General features: G+C 44.1%; 1 pseudogene; it reads right to left on the minus strand.

Annotated features, from left to right (window-relative positions):
- LOC115481002 overlaps positions 1–17,950 on the minus strand; it is a 469,054-nt pseudogene that overhangs the window by 143,541 nt on the left and 307,563 nt on the right.

Below are 17,950 nucleotides of genomic sequence, written 5' to 3' on the forward strand. Positions count from 1 at the left end.
TGCAGTGTCCCGGCATCTGACCACCCATTGCTGAACCCCGTCCCTCCCTGGTGTACCTTACAGGCATCCCCAGTGCCTGAAGTGATTCTATTAATGCTGCCTGTGCTGGCTCCGCAGGCTTTCATTGGCCAGGTCCTGCCAGACAGGAAATGATGAAAGCGAGGGCTGGACCCAGTCAATGGAAGACTGCAGGGCAGGCACAGGCAGCAATAATGAATCACTGCAGGCGCTGGGGACGCCTGTAAGGTATAAAAGGGAGGGACAGGGTTCAGTGATGGGCGGGCAGATGCCGGGACACCGCAGAGGAGGAGAGATGTAGATGTGGGGTGCTGCTTCTGGGTGGGCCTGAGCCAAGAATGGGTGGGCCCTGTGTCCACCCAGACCCACCTGTAGCTACGCCACTTCAGGCCAGTAAGCCTCAAGTTGGTGGTAAGAAAAATAATGGAGTTGCTGTTGCAGGAAAAAAAATAGTTAACTTTCTAGAATCCAACAGGTTGCAGAATTGGAGGAATCATAGCTTTACCAAAGGAAAATCCTGTCAAATTAATCAGATTGATTTCTTTGACTGGGTGACCAAAGAACTGGCTAAAGGACGCACTAGATGTAATCTATTTGGATTTCAACAAAGTCTTTGATCCGTTTCCTTACCGAAGATTCATAAATAAGCTAAGAGAGCTGAACTTAGGACCCAAAGTGGTGAACTGGATCGGAAACTGGTTGACCGACAGGTGACACAGTGTAAATGAAATCTGCTCGGAGGAAAGGAAGGTGAGTAAAGGAGTGCCTCAGGGGTCGGTACTGGGACTGATTCTCTTTAATATATTTGTCACAATTACAATCTAGGTCTCAACTCTATAATTAGTTACACATTATGTTACAAATTATTCACTAGTAACTGTTTAACATTTTAAAATATATTTCTTTATTAATAGATCAATACAATTTTCCTAAAATAAAATCCATTCCCTTAACCCATAGTTATTAACCAATCCATACACCAATACATTTAAAACCAAACAATTCTCCACAATACTCTTTCAATACACATTCAAATAGCATATATCTGGCAACCTATTACATCAATATGTGATCATAGCTCTTTAATCATGTGTTAATCCACTGCTCCAGAGTCTCCCACAAGATTCAGCCTTGCTTCAAATCAGACTCATTGAATCACCAACTTGTAAAATAGTTCTGTCCTTTTTTTTTCAACAAACCATTGTAACGTTAGTGATAAATCTTGAATAACCATTGATGATATCAGTCAGCAACATCCAAAACTGTCCATTTTCACCATTAGCAGTATCATGTGTTCCAGATATATATATTTTTTGAAAATGTGGTTACATTTGTATTAGAGTTTCAATCTCTCCAATTCTTATAGTATTCCACCATACGACCAGGACCCAACATGCTCATGTTTCGCTATAAAAGCGTCATCAGGGGTCTTGAATTCTAAACACAATAACAATGGGTTAACTCTAATTCTACTTAATATATCATTATTAAAAACTCTCAAAATACATTAACATGCTGTCATAGATACACTTACTGGCTCATCCAGGTGGTGGGGTAGTCAAATACCAGCGATGCGGTGGTGAGCTAGAACTGCTCTCCCAAACGCATAGATGGTTACCAACTAACACAGAGGTTAAATACTCTAGAGGTTTAACCACTCAATCTCTTTATTGAGTCCAGCTGGAGCTACCGTGTTCCATTGAAATATATAACGTTGCTCCTTCCTAAGTAGTGCCTGAGGCATGTTACCACCCCTCTCTAACTTAACACAATCAAGGACAACAAATCGAAACTCCTCTAATTTGTGTTGCATTTACAACCAGTGGGCTACAATAGGAGCTTCCAAACGAGCTCTACGTATGTTACTTAAATGCTGTGAAATACACAATTTAACCCTCCAAGAAGTCAAGCCAATATACCACAGACCACAAGGGCAAATCACCCCATATATACAATTCATAGTATTGCAATTTGTGTTTTCATAAAGATAATGTATTTTCTCAGAAGTTACTCAAATTCAAATTCCTCATTCTGAGAAAATACATTATCTTTATGAAAACACAAATTGCAATACTATGAATTGTATATATGGGGTGATTTGCCCTTGTGGTCTGTGGTATATTGGCTTGACTTCTCGGAGGGTTAAATTGTGTATTTCACAACTTTTCGGCTTGCCCAGTCTTTACGGTGGTTCCAAAGGGAAGTATCTCATCTCACGCCTCGATGGCAGATTTTTGAGGCAGCGTTGGTGCACCCTTGCCCTTTATCTCTTCTCCCGTATGCAGATTTGTACCCCTATACCAGACGCATTCGGCTGTTAAAAGCCTCTGCCTCAGATATCCGTACGTTTAGGGCTGGCCTTGGAATCCGTGCTATCTCTTTGGAGGATATATCTCTCTGGTATAACTCTGGTTTTCCAGCTGGTCTCCTGCAGTCTCAAACAGCGGAATGGCAAGAGAGGGGTGTATGGCAGCTGTCGCAACTGTATATTGCTGGTACTCTGTTATCGCCTGCTGCTCTGTCTGCATTGTATAATGTTTCTTTGCTAGATTCTAGCACATGGAAGGACATCTCCACATATATTTCAACCTTTCAGGTCTCCAATTCACTTATCTCGAATCCTTCAGAGTTTATCTCCTTTTGTCACACCATTACATCAGGTCGTAAGAAGGCTTCTCTGCTATATAAAAAACTTCAGGATCTATATGCCGATGCAGTTGCTCCATTGAGGATGACTTGGGAAGCGGAATTTGGTTTGGATGCATCTGAATTTGATTGGTCTATTTTCTGGGTTAACTCCATACGTCCCACGAAGTCAGCAGCAATATCTCAATCCTCATATTTCATCTTTCACAAAGCCTATTGGACTCCTGCTCGAGTGGCCAGAATCACTAAGAGTGTCAACTTCAACTGCTGGTCTTGTCAAGAAAGAGATGGTTCACTGGCACATATGGTTTTCTACTGTAAAAACGTCAGAGCTTACTGGCAACTAATTTGGTCAAAAATGTGTCTTATCTTTCACTTGCCTGAGTCCACTGCGCTCTCTTATGAGGTTGTGATCTTACGAGCTTCTTGTCCGACTATCCCTCTTTTGGAGTCTGATAAGAAATTGTATAACATACTGCTAGCTGTTGCCTTGCATTTAATTGTCTCCAATTGGAAAAATAATGTGTACCTGAATTATAATGAATGGTGGAGTTATATATGCGTGATCAGAAAATATGAAACAATTTTGGCCCATAGACGTCGAAACATTAAGTCTGTTTTGAGGACCTGGGCTCGTTTAGACCTTTTTTGTCAGGAGCCACATAGCACTCCTTGACCTTGTGTAACCCTGCAATTTGTCTCCGGGTGTTGCCATGGAACTTTGACTTTGATTATGCTTATGCTATTTTTTTTTTTTTTTTTGGGGGGGTGGGGTTAATTTCCGGGGGGGGGGGGGGGGGGGTTTGTTTGATTTTGTGTTTACTTTTGTATTCCACCTTGAATTTGATGGTTAAGCAGATTATAAATGCCAGTATTCTCTGTATGACAAAACCTTTAATAAAAATATAATTCATAGAAAGAAAGTATGCATGAACTTAAAACTTTAAAAGAAAATGTGCGTGGACTTCAACTTAAAAAGAAAAGAAGACAGGCTAAGTGAATGGGTTAGTGCCAGTGTGCAGCAATAGAAAATACACTCTTCATAAACTTCAAAGTTGCTCTAGCCTTAGAAGATGTATGCATAAAAAAAAAAAAAAGCAGTTTTGCAAAAAAAAAAAAAAAGAGAAAAACCTCCAAATCGGAATCACTTTCATGTGAAGAGTACACTATATACATAAATAAATGATTGCACTTCTATGACCCGGGAAAGAAATGTCATAAAATAACCACTTTCAGGATAAAGTGAGACAAATCAGTAGTAAAAAAAAAAGCACCTTCAGGGTAAGAGTGTAAAATGTCAGTGAGTACAAGAAGAACACCAAAAGTAAAATCCAAAAATTTTTTAAGATACAACGGGCTGAATGAACTTTAAAGTCACTGAGTCAGACAGACATAGAAACGATAAAACACTCACCTGTGTTCAACCAGAATACCCAAGTTTTATTGAATGTAAATAGCTAAGATGAAGATCAGAAGCATTTTACATGCAAAATATGATGGCTGCTTACATACGCGTGGTTGAAAAGGTGATTCTGGCACCCAAACTCTAAACCATTTGTGAAGTGTAAGATGAATGAACTATTAACATAGTGATCTAAAGATTGTGAACTGGGAACTTACTGGATATCAGTGCCATCGAATTGGTGTAAATATAAGGTGTATACAAGAGATAATGGACAGAGAGAGGGGGGGGGGGAGAAAGGGAGATGCTGGGCCTTTAATCAGTGGCATAGCCACAGGGGAGGGGAGGGGAGGGGAAGGGCCTCGACCTGGGCCCCCTCCTTTGGGCTCAGTCCCCTTCCAATGCCAAGAAGTGCAGAGTAATGCGCTTGGTGTGCAGAAATCCAAAGGAGGTGTACTAGATGGGCAGAGAGAGAGAGAGAGAGAGAGAGAGAGAGAGAGAGAGAGAGAGATAAGCACATCCCTGGAGAAAGACCTTGGGGTGATGGTGTCTGAGGATCTCAAGGTGACAAAACAATGCGACAAGGCGATGGCCATGGCCAGAAGGATGCTAGGCTGCATAGGGAGGGGTATAACTAGGAGAAGAAAGGAGGTGTTGATGCCCCTGTACAAGTTGTTGGTGAGGCTCCACTTGGAGTACTGTGTTCAGTTTTGGAGGCCGTGTTTTGTTAAGGACATAAAAAGACTTCAAATCAATTCATGTATACTGCTAATATTTCCTTTCCAGTGTTCAGTACAGTTTACATTCTATGTGGGGCAAAAGCTGATAATGTTAGTGTGAGGTATGAGAACAATTTGAGACTATTGGTGTAATGCATGAGATTTGAAGTGATTCAGAGAAAAGCAACAAAAATGGAATGGGTTTTGCATCACAAGATGTATGAGGAGAGACTTGAGGACCTTAACATGTACACCCTGGAGAAAAGGGGAGGTAAGGGTGATATGATACAGACATTCAAATATTTGAAGGGTTGAATCTACAAAGAAACCTTTTCCAGGGACGGGAAGGTGGTAGAACTAGAGGACATTAACTGAGGTTGCAGGGGACCAACTCAGGAATAATGTCAGGAAGTACTTTTTCATGGAGATGATGGTAGATACCTGGAATACTCTCCCACAGGAGGTAGTGGAGATGAAAACGGTAACGGAATTAAAAAATGCATGGGATAAACATAAAGGAATCCTGTATAGAAGGCATGTATCCAAACAAGCTTAGTGGTGATTACATGACAATACCAGTAATTATTATTATTATTATTTATTGCATTTGTACCCCACATTATCCCACCTATTTGCAGGCTCAATGTGGCTTACAGAGTGTTGTTATGACATCGTCATGACAGGATCTAGATACAATCAATATTAAGCAGAAGATGGAAGAGGGATAAGAGAAGGAAGGGTTATGTAGGGTGGTGTAGGGTATGTTTTAATTCTTAGGTGGGTTGGGTGGTGATAGTGTCATTAAGGGTTCATTTTGTAGGCTTTGTTGAAGAGATATGTCTTCAAGGATTTGCGAAAGTTGGTTAGATTGTCCATAGTAATTGGGAAGCAAAGCCAGTGCTGGGCAGACTTCTACAGTCTGTGCCCTGATCATGGCTGGACAGGTTCAGCTTCAGTAGATGGAGAACAAGGCCAGTGCTGGGCATACTTCTATGATCTGTGCCCTGATCCTGGCAGGACAGATTGGCCAGTGCCATGTAGACTTCTACGGTCTGTGCACTGATCATGGCTGGACAGGTTTGGATGGGCTGGAGTGGGGCTTTGATGACAACTTCAGTAGTTGGAGAACAAGGCTAGTGCTGGGCAGACTTCTACAGTCTGAGCCCTGAAAATGGCAAGGACAAATCACGATCAAGTATACATATTTAGTATCAAATCATACCTTATCCTATGAGTTTATCTTGTTGGGCAGACTGGATAGACTGTATAGGTCTTTATCTGCCATCATCTTCTATGTTACATTTCAGGTTTATTTAATATACCGCAAATAAAGCAATTATCGAAGTGATGTACAGAATAAAATTAGATTAAATAATGAAGGGAGGAGAAGTGAGACAAGGGGGTACCTAGTTTAAATAAACTAATTAGTTAAATAAGCTAATAAAGAGCTACTAAGATCCTTCTTAATCTAAGACACAAGAGGAGAGAGAGAGTTGTGAAAAGAATAGACTAAGACAATATTGACCTGATGCTCAAAACTGCAGCACTGTACAAAACAGTGTTTCAGTGCCAAAAAACCTTCCCAATGTTCAATGCTAATGGTATGCAAATTTTATGCATGCTGTTAGCGCTGAGCATTGGGAAGTACGGGGGGGGGGGGGGGGAGGGGAGACGTGCCTAGCACATGAGCACAAGACCTGTGCAGAGGCGCTTTATGATATCTGTGGTTCTTCACTGACCTTGGGTAGCGAGGGCTCCAGCAGTGAGAAATCCTCCTTTCACTCGTCTCTGCCGGGCAGAGGAAACACATTGCCCGGGAACCTTGTGCTGCCTGTCGTGTGAAGCAGCTGCAGAACCAGCTCCCCAGCCCAAAATCGGAAACGTGCCACATGGAGGGCACGTGAGTGGAGAAAAAGCCCGACATCCAGGAAGAGGGAGGGCTGTGCTGTGCAGGGTTTACCTTGCCGATCGGAGCATGCTGGAGGTGGAAAGGGGGGTGGGGACACAAAGCTCACTGCCAAAAGACAACATGGCGCTATGGAGGGAACAGCTGTGGTCGCCTCCTGAGTGAGCAGTGAAGTTTGTCCTGAGCTGTCGGGACTTAGAGTTGCCTTTTTTCAGCTGCTGTTCCGAGTCGCAGAGCCTGTGTAGACATCGTTAATGCCAGCTCCGAGCTGGCATAACGTTACCAGCGGTAAGGGAGTTCTTGTGTGTTGTGCTGTTTTGTGAGCATCAGAAGGAATAGAAGATGACCTCATTTACATTCTTCTGCCTACATTAGCATGCAATTTGCGCTGTTCTTTCCGTAACTGGTCGTTTGCTATAGTGAGAGGCTCTGAGCATAGTGCACTGGTAAATGTGGGTACTAGTCCACCACTAATGGCCTCTACTGCCTGTGTTTACTTAAGAGAATCGGGCCATATGAAGTTTAAAATCTTGCTGCGAGGAGGTGGGGCAGTTTATTTATTTGGACTCAGGAGAAACTCTTTAGAGAAAAGATAGGTCTTAAGAATAGATTTAAATTAGAGCTACACATTAATTGTGGTTAACACCACGATCAACGCATCAGTTATTAATCGCGATTAAAAAATGTAATCTTTCTCACACTTAACTTTACGCATCTCTCCCTCCCCTGGATCACCGGCAGTTCTCTCTCTCCCCTCCACTTCCCACCTGGTTTACCTTTATTCTAACTTCCTTCAATATGAATTCTGGACTGGTTTTGGCACCGAAGCTGAAACCAAAATCCGGTCAGTCTCTATGTGGAAACTATTGTGAACTGTATTGCCCTGCTACCCACTATAGTAGGAATAAAGAGCGGCAGAACTGGACTTCCTCTGGCAATTGGAGTTGAGGGTATAAGTACCAGATACTGCAATTATTTTGGTTGTGATTTGCTGCCTCTTGCCTGTGCCTGTCTCTTTAACATTGTATTTCTTTGCCTAAATATTTCAGTTCAGTAAACAGTTGGTTTAGAACAACAGCCTTGGAAGCGGACTGGCTTGTTGAGACAGTGGAAAGCATAGAGAGAGAGAGAAGCTGCTTATGCCTTCCCAGAGAATTACAGTCCAAGCTCCGGCTGCAACCAAATAAATATTGTTTATGTAAAGGAGTTATCCAGACTTCAGATTCACTAGAGGTAGCCTCTCAGCTCACCGTCCCATCCCACTATAAATCATACTAGTCTTTTGTAGTTCTAGCAAGAAAAAAAAACCCAACTTACCTACACAAGATCCATTCACACTCTCAAATCCTTTGGGACACTGTACATCCTGTGCTCCTTGTGAGGCAGTGTGTCCTAGGAAGAGAAAAATCTAGAGTTAAGGATTTAAATTATATGCTACCTCCAACATACATAAGACAGGAGAGCTTTACAAGATCGAGCAATTTACGCTTTAACAACTGTTCAAAGACACCTAAGTGGAGAATGACACGGGGACAAAGTTTGTCCCCGTCCCCGTGGGTTCTGTCTCTATCCCTGCCCCGTCCCCGCAGGTTCTGCCTCCGTCTCCGCCCCCGCAGGCCCTGTCTCCGTCCCTGCCCAATTCCCGTCCCCACCCCGTCTCCGTGGGCTCATCTGCTGAAGCCTTGAACACTTATGATTTTATATTTAAATCTTTTTATTAAAGTATAAAAAGGAACAATATGCTGTGCAACTGTTGTGTATAAATTACAAATAGAAAACAACAATAAACAGTTATAATAACCCTCCTTACCACCACCCTCTACCCTTCCAACCCCAACAATAGGTGATTTCTACTACACCAAGGAATCCTAATTCACACTGTTAAAATGTCCAGGGGTATAAAATACGCCCTATAAAGCACTGTTATGGTTGTTTAATCTGTGGATAAATAAGAAGTCATTCAATCTAGCTCTCCTGTCTTCTACAGTCCTTCCTGGAATAGAAGTTGTCTTCTTAGAAGATGTGCTGGTAGCAGGATGTACAGGATCCCCCATGCAAAGTTTGCTAGTTGTGGCCAGCATGTTTGCTTGTTTTTCCAAAAAATCAAAATATCTTTGTAGGCATCACTCAAACATAAATAACAGTCCAGTTCATTAACAGGCTTCAAAGTAGAACATGACAGGGGGACAAAGTTTGTCCCCGTCCCTGTGGGCTCTGTCCCCGCCCCCATCCCTGCGGTTACTGCGGTTCCCCGTCCCCATGTCATTCTCTACACCTAAGCATCTACTGTGATGCTAACAGTGTTGTTCTATGTTAACTGTTAACAGGCTGTTTGTGCATAAGTTTACATACATATAACGAGTGCAATTGTTCAAAAGCCTTTTTTTGTGTGTGCATAAAATACTGTTTTCCCCAAGGAAGTGCCTTTTAAAATTATTCTTGTGTTCCAAATAACTGTTTGCTCAAATCTGGTGGGTAACAGATATGTTTTCTGGACTCGGGATCATTTAAAATCATTCCTGGTGGATAAGATTTCAGTTGCTTCTTAAGCGGCCCTCTGCTTTATTGCTGCTTTTGTGACTTTAATCCTCTTCTGTAGGCTTTTTCTTTTTTTTTGTTACATTTGTACCCCGTGCTTTCCCACTCATGGCAGGCTCAATGCGGCTTACATGGGGCAATGGAGGGTTAAGTGACTTGCCCAGAGTCACAAGGAGCTGCCTGTGCCTGAAGTGGGAATTGAACTCAGTTCCTCAGGACCAAAGTCCACCACCCTAACCACTAGGCCACTCCTCCTTGTGTTTAATGGTTCAACTTCCATGTTTTTGTTTTTTTTCTGAATCTTGTAACTCCTTTTGTAGGATAAGAGAGCTCCTCACCAAGGACGCCATCATTTTTGTCACCCTTCCCTGTATCTTTTCTAATTCTGCTACACCTTTTTTGAAATGCGGCGACCATTTGGCCACTTTTGGAAGCAGGATACTGGGGAGTAGAGGACTAGCATAGTGGTTAGTGCAGCGGACTTTGATCCTGGGGAACTGGGTTCAATTCCCACCACTGCTCCTTGTGACTCTGAGCAAGTCACTTAACCCTCCATTGCCCCAGGTACAAAATAAGTACCTGTATATATGTAAATCACTTTGAATGTAGTTGCAAAAACCACAGAAAAGCAGTATATCAAGTCCTATTCCCCTCCCCTAGTCTGTCCCGGTATGATAAGACTTAAGTTCTAAATCATCTCCTATATGTACTGTTTACATTCATACATAATACATTCAATAGTCACAGCCATTCATACCAAATACAGAACTCACCGAACTTTAACCAATTAAGAAACAGAAAACTAAAAGGTAAAAGAAATTTAAAAAATAAAATTGGGTCCTTTATAGGAAGCATTGGTGATTTTCTAAAGAAAAAGGTTTGGTGTCAGTAACTTGAAACAACAGCTCATCTACCTGCTGACAAAGCAGGTGAGGCCACTGCCCTTAGGAACTGGATAACACCAGTATCATGTCCCAAATTCTTCTGTCATGCCAGAGACAGTGTGAGCTGTGTGCTATACTTCTGGGACAGACTTATCTCTGGGGGTGGGAGGTAGGCACTGCCATACACAATGCCTCTCAAAGCCAGTGCAAAAATAACCCTTTGGCAGGTCCTTGGCAACTAAGCACATTGGGTCCCCAATGTACAATAAATATTTTAAAAAACTCATGGTGCCATGCCTGGCTCAGACTGCAGAAATACAACGCAAATAAGCACTGCTCGCTAGCTCTTCCTACTGAATGGAGAACAATGCACAGAGGGTAGGAAGAATTCACTGACCTCCATGGGCAACGGTGGGGCTCTGGCCTACCCCCACCCCACTCTTCTTTATGACTGCAGCGGACCTATCAAAGCAAAAATCTGCCTTGGGAACCATCAAGTTAGTACATCTGAGAGGACCCTCCCTGAACATTTAGGCTTTAGGCCTGGGGGGGGGGGGGGGGGATGGAGGGAGCAACCTGAGGCCTGCCACTGAAGTTTATGCAGCTCGTAAGACCATTGGAAACATATACAGAAAATGACCCGCACTAATGTCATTAGAGTTTTATTGTCAGTGGAACTGTTGAAGGGTATAACAACAGGACAAAACTTGTTTGACAGTGTTAGCAACTGTTTGGAAAGACAGAAATATACATTAACAGATTGTTCTGGCAATAATTTATGCTCATTCAGACATCATATTGGTTTGGTTGGGCAGTGAAGTATATGGCACATTTATTAAATTTCTGTGTGCGGCTCACTAGGGATAGTGGTGACATTCACGTGGCCCTCTGTATAAAGGTTGCCCACCCCTGCCCTAATTTGCTTAGCCTCTTCTCAAAAGGGAGGTGTTCCATCCTCTTTAGTCTAACACCTTCAAGTAGATTTTCTTTGCTGGTATTACTGCTATTTTTGAAATTTTTTGTACAGTCCTTGTAATCTTTGTGGTCATGCTGGACCATTAGCAGTGTGAAGTACTCCTCTCAGTACCCTTCTCCACCACCACTAACTCCAGGCACCGCCCTTTCTGCCTCGCCTCACCCTATGCTAGGAAAAAACTCCCTGAGCCCATACGCCAAGCCCCCTCCCTGTCCATCTTCAAATTCTTGCTCAAAGCCCACCTCTTCAATGTCGTTTTCAGAACCTAACCATTATACCTCTATTCAGGAAATCTAGACTGCCCCAATTTGATTGACTGCACTTCTTTGTCCTTTAGATTGTAAGTTCCTTCGAGCAGGGACTGTTCTCTGTGTTAAATTGTACAGCGCTGCGTAACCCTGGTAGTGCTTTATAAATGTTAAGTAGTAGTAGTGAAGAGAGGATAAGGTGTAGCAGCTCCATGGGGTAGCGTGAAGAGAGGATGAAGTTCTAGACTGGGAGGAAGAAGATAAAGAGTGGGAAAATACTGGACCATACTGGCGGGAGGGGGGGGGGGGGGGGGGAAATAGGAGAAATGCTAATCAATGCCAATCCAAATGCCGTGCTAAGGTCACTTTTTACCATAGCTTAATATGGACATAACACTCTTCCGTTGTACGATTCTCTAATGTGGCTATACCACATGAACTTTATCTTACCACATCATCACTTTGTATTTGTTTACACCGGAGCCTGCAAAGGCCTCTCCGGTACTATGTAAGCCACATTGAGCCTACAAATAGGTGGGAAAATGTGGGATACAAATGTAACAAACAAACAAATAAATAAAAGGATCCCTTTATTTTTTCCTCAGGGGTTAAAGTCATTTTCTACAACAATGTTTCTTGAAATTATCTTAAAAGTATTTTAAAAAGACCTAAAGCATAAATGTAACATTTTCTTTAAGATTCAAGGCCAACACAAAGAACCCACAAATTTTAAGCATATTTTTCACAAGTGGTAAAACTTCCAAACAAATTAGGAGAAATACTGTGGTACTTTCAACCATAATCTATATATATAAAACTCACCCTCAACGTTCTGAAGACAGTGACGTCAATGAAGCCAAGCCCTGACTTCCTTCAAAAAGGTTCGAAGGCTGGTGGTGGTGAAGCCACCAAAATCGCTCCGGGCCCCACCCTCGAGGGCGGAGCAATGGCAGAACAATGAAGGGGTTGGCAGGGAGGGAGGCAGGGAGGCGGGAAATCGCTACGGGCCCCGCCTTCGAGGGCAGAGAAATGGCAGAACAACCAAGGGGTTGGCAGGGAGGGAGGCAGGGAGGGGGGGGAATCGCTACGGGCCTCGCCCTCGCGTCAAACGTCATGACGTTGAGGGCAGAGCAATGCCACAACAACGAAAGGGTTGGCGGGGGGGGGGGGGGTGTTGCCGACAAAAACCTTGCTAGCACCCGTTTCATTTGCTCAGAAACGGGCCTCTTTTACTAGTATTCAATAATCCCAAAAATTAACAAAAAGACTAAGCAAAAAGTATAAATATTGTTATCTATGTTTTATGAGAACATCATGAACAATTTTTCTAAGGTTATTAGACCCCTTATAGACCTGCTCCATTATAGGACTGCTCTAATTTCAAGTCAAGACCTTTAACACAGATTTAATTATATATCCCCAAAACAAGTTCCGTCAGTTTTTTGAACGGAGTCTAAATTTTCTGACTGGCTGACCATGATGTGGCATAACAAAACGCTGGCCACGTTGGTCACGGTCTGATTTGTGATAGAGCTGGAAGAAAGAGACTTGATAGTTAAGTACTTAAAGCTGGACATCATAGACCCGAATGGCTGCTTGAAAACGGAGCTCCCAAGCCACTGCCAAGAATTAGCTTAATTAACAACTTTCCTCCATGCTATATCACGCGGGACACACTCCCGATTGGAGGGCCTGGAGTGCTGCATAGGTAATGACTGCATCGCGAGCGAAAACACTCGATTTACAAGTGTACACATTTCAGCAATGTGGCTCCTATAGACCAATTTCCCTCTTAAATACAGACTATAAAATCTTTACAAAGATCCTAGCACGTAGACTCCAGCTGGTACTGCCTAGGTTGATACACGAGGACCAGGCAGGATTTATTACGGGTCGCCAAACTCATGATAACATTCGATGCTTGCTACACATAATTCAAGAAGCAAGAGATGATAGGACACCAGTGCTGTTACTCTCGATTGACGCTGAAAAAGCATTTGACCGGGTGAACTGGTCATTCTTGTTCGCGGTCCTGAAGCATGTGGGGATGGGGGGGGGGGGGGCGATACATGGCGTGGCTTAAATTGCTGTATGCAAGCCCGTTAGCAACTTTAAAAATAAATGGTACATACAATAAGCCCTTAGAGCTCATAGGGGAACCAGACAGGGCTGCGCAGTTTCTCCACTACTATTTGCTCTGTCCATCGAACCGCTTGCTAGCTTGATTAGGGGATTAGGGGCCAGGTCAGGGGACGAATGGAACATAAAATAATGTTATGTGCAGATGATGTGCTCCTGACCTTGTCCCGCCCGGAGCCCTCGGTACAACAGGCCATGAAAACTATTATATGATATGGGAAACTATCAGGGTTTAAGATCAACATTACCAAATTGGAAATCCTCAATCTCACGGTTCCCTCACAGGAAGTTCCTCAGTTAAAAGCTGCCTTCCCATTAGTCTGGGCCACTAAATCGATTAAATACTTGGGGATAAACATAACACCCACTGTGGAGGGCTTATTCTCAGCTAACTACCCTAAGAAGACAGCAGAACTTTTTGCGGAGCTCGATAGGTGGGAGGGATTGACAATATCGTGGACAGGACGTATTCATGCAATCAAAAAGATGTTGCTCCCTAAATTATTTATCTATTTCTGGCTCTCCCGATCCCAGTTCTTCGCAGTTTTTTTTCTCAACTTAACCGCAAAATGTTTGCTTACATCTGGCGGAAGTGCCCACCCCGGGTGTGTCAGGCCATGATGTATCAGACACATGATGGGGGGGGGGGGGGGTATAGGAGTTCCCAATTTTTATATCTTACTATCAAGCGGCCCAGCTGAAAGTATTAGCGGATTGGACCCCGGCCACTACTAAGAAATGGCTCCACTGGGAGCGAGACTGGATGGGTACCTGATCCTTGGGAGATGTCATGAAGCTTCCGGGGAGTGATCTATTGGCTATAATGCGGAGAGTCCCATTGGGGGTGAGCCACTTGCTATCTATATGGTACCATATACGGAAACAATTTTTTCCAGATCAGAAATACTACCTGCAGACAGCTATCCGGAGGGCCCCGGGTTTTCCTTTGGGCTCCTCAGAACCGGTATATGAACGGTGGGCCCGGGCAGGCCTGTATACTTTGGGGCAGGTATGGGCTAATGGGAGGATACTTTACTTTGAAGAACTTCAAGAGGAATATGGGTTGGTTGTAAGTGATCTCTTTTACTATAGCTGCTTAAGAAACTATATCCACAGACGAGCATGGGAGGAACTGGACCTAACTGAAACAGCATTAGAGAAGGCCCTACAGAATGGGGGGGGGGGGGGGGGGGGTAAAGGAAGTGTATCTTGTTTTTATCTAGCTCTACTATTCTACACTAATCCCCAATTATATTATAATGAAAGATGGGAGGTAGCATTACAGAACACTCACCCGAGGGAAACTTGGTCGAGGGGGGTATAGATTCTTGCTCAAACCTTCTTTAGCTCAGACATTGGTAGAAAATGGTTTTAAGATGTTGTACTACACCCCTGACAGATTACAGCAAATGTATCCCAAGGTCTCTGCAGACTGCTGGCGTTAACTGTGGTTCTCGGGGTTCCTTCCTACGTATATGGTGGGAGTACCCGAAGGCCCAGACTTACTGGAAACAAGTGCTCCGGATGGTTCATCAGTGTTGCAACAACGCTATCCTAGCAAAGCGGAATATTGCATGCTACATTTTAAACCTCCGGAGATTTGCGCCTCCCATCATAGACTTGCAACTCAGTTTTTTGTTGCTGCAAAGCTGTCTCTGGCAAGAGCTTGGAAACAACAGTCTCTACCTTCCATGCAACTTATACTGCATAAAGTGGACTACTTATACCAATAGGTGACTTTAAAAAAAAATTGGCAGCCCTATGAACAGTCGAAAGCTCAGTTGTCAGCGCCACCATGATGCCCAGGGGAAGGGGGGGGAGGAGGTAATTAGATAACTAACCAGCTCATAATTGAAAGTGATCGCCGGCCATTTCCCGACACAAATCAGGAGATGGCCAGAGATCTCTGAAAAGCGGCAAAATCAGTATAATCGAAAGCTGCTTTTTTTGACAGCATCGCCGCTTTCCCGTCGCCTCGCCGGCGAAAGTTCAAAGGGGCGTGTCGGCGGCGAAGCGAAGGCGGGACATGGGCAGGTATGGGCGTGGCTACCAGATAGCTGGCTTTCGCTGATAATGGAAAACAAATGGCGTTAAGCAGTAATTTCGCCGGGTTTACTTGGTCCTTTTATTTTCACGACCAAGCCTCAAAAAGGTGCCGCAACTCACCAGATGACCACTGGAGGGAATGGGGGATGACCTCCCCATACTCCCCCAGTGGTCACCAACCCCCTCCCATACTAAAAAAATAAAACTAAAAACCTTTTTTGCCAGCCTGTATGCCAGCCTCAAATGTCATACCCACCTCCACGACAGCAGAATGTGTTCTATCCTCTGACAGCCTTTCCCTGGTTGTGATTTGGCTCTCGGGTGAGTGTGACACCTTTTCTGTTAGGTGCACTGCAGAGTCACATCAGCAATGCATTGTGGTGGGTGTAGGGTACTGGGCTCTACTCCCATGGTGCTTTTCCCCCTGCTAACTGGGTCAGAGTGTGCCCTGTTTTGTTTCCTGTTGTAATCCATGCGGTAGTGGCCATTTTTGTAAGCCAGTTTTAGATCCCTTTCCTGTGTTACCGTCAGAGAACGTAGTTCTTACCTTGAATGGTGCTGAAAGAGGGCATTGTACACCATTGTGCCAGCTCTGACCTACTGCTAATCTTAGTACCAGGGGACTCTGCCAATGGGGCACAACCTCTGATCTGCATGGAAGCGATGCTGAAGGAAAGGATAGTGAACTTCCTGGAAACCAATAAGTTGCAAGATCCGAGACAACATGGTTTTACCAGAGGGAAATCGTGCCAAACAAATCTCATTGAATTCTTTGATTGGGTAACTGCAGAACTGAATCATCGACATGCTATAGATGTAATCTACTTAGATTTTAGCAAAGCTTTTGACACGGTTCCCCACAGGAGGCTCTTAAATAAACTCGATGGGCTGAAGATAGGTCCCGAAGTGGTGAACTGGATTAGGAACTGGGTGAGACAGACAGACAGATGACAGAGGGTGGTGGTAAATGGAGTTCGCTCGGAGAAGGGAAAGGTGAGTAGTGGAGTGCCTCAGGGATCGGTGCTGGGGCCGATTCTGTTCAATATATTTGTGAGTGACATTGCCGAAGGGTTAGAAGGTAAAGTTTGCCTATTTGCGGATGATATTAAGATTTGTAACAGAGTGGACACCCGGGAGGGAGTGGAAAACATGAAAGAAGATCTGCAGAAGCTAGAAGAATGGTCTAAGGTTTGGCAATTAAAATTCAATGTGAAGAAATGCAAAGTGATGCACCTAGGGAGTAAAAACCCACGAGAGACTTGTGTGTTAGGCGGTGAGAGTCTGATATGTACTGAGGGGGAGAGGGATCTTGGGGTGATAGTATCTGAGGATCTGAAGGCGACGAAACAGTGTGACAAGGCGGTGGCCGTAGCGAGAAGGTTGCTAGGCTGTATAGAGAGAGGTGTGACCAGCAGAAGAAAGGAAGTGTTGATGCCCCTGTACAAGTCGTTGGTGAGGCCCCACCTGGAGTATTGTGTTCAGTTTTGGAGGCCGTACCTTGCTAAGGATGTAAAAAAAATTGAAGCAGTGCAAAGAAAAGCTACGAGAATGGTATGGGATTTGCGTTCCAAGATGTATGAGGAGAGACTTGCTGACCTGAACATGTATACCCTGGAGAAAAGGAGGAACAGGGGTGATATGATACACACGTTCAAATATTTGAAAGGTATTAATCCGCAAACAAATCTTTTCCGGAGATGGGAAGGCGGTAGAACGAGAGGACATGAAATGAGATTGAAGGGGGGCAGACTCAAAAAAGATGTCAGGAAGTATTTTTTCACAGAGAGAGTGGTGGATGCTTGGAATGCCCTCCCGCGGGATGTGGTAGAGATGAAAACAGTAACGGAATTCAAACATGCGTGGGATATACATAAAGGAATCCTGTGCAGAAGGAATGGATCCTCAGAAGGTTAGCCGAAATTGGCTGGCGGAGCCGGTGGGGGAAGAGGGGTTGGTGGTTGGGAGGCAAAGATAGTGGTGGGCAGACTTATACGGTCTGTGCCAGATCCGGTGGTGGGAGGCGGGACTGGTGGTTGGGAGGCGGGGAATAGTGCTGGGCAGACTTATACGGTGTGTGCAAGAGCCGGTGGTGGGAGGTGAGGCTGGTGGTTGGGAGGAGGGGATAGTGCTGGGCAGACTTATACGGTCTGTGCCCTGAAAAAGACAGGTACAAATCAAGGTAAGGTATACACATGAGTTCATCTTGTTGGGCAGACTGGATGGACCGTGCAGGTCTTTTTCTGCCGTCATCTACTATGTTACTACTAACTGTGAGTAAACGTGCTTATTTCAAGAAAGGACTTTTTCAGAGAGATTAGTCTTCAGGTGCGAACTGGTGTGCCAAAGTTATACAGCAGCAATAAGTCCTAGAGGCTGTATGCAGGTCCCTGGAGCAGTTTTAGTGGGTGCAGTACATTTGTGGGTAGTG

Source organism: Microcaecilia unicolor, chromosome 11, assembly GCF_901765095.1.
Source record: "Microcaecilia unicolor chromosome 11, aMicUni1.1, whole genome shotgun sequence".
Lineage (NCBI taxonomy): Eukaryota > Metazoa > Chordata > Amphibia > Gymnophiona > Siphonopidae > Microcaecilia > Microcaecilia unicolor.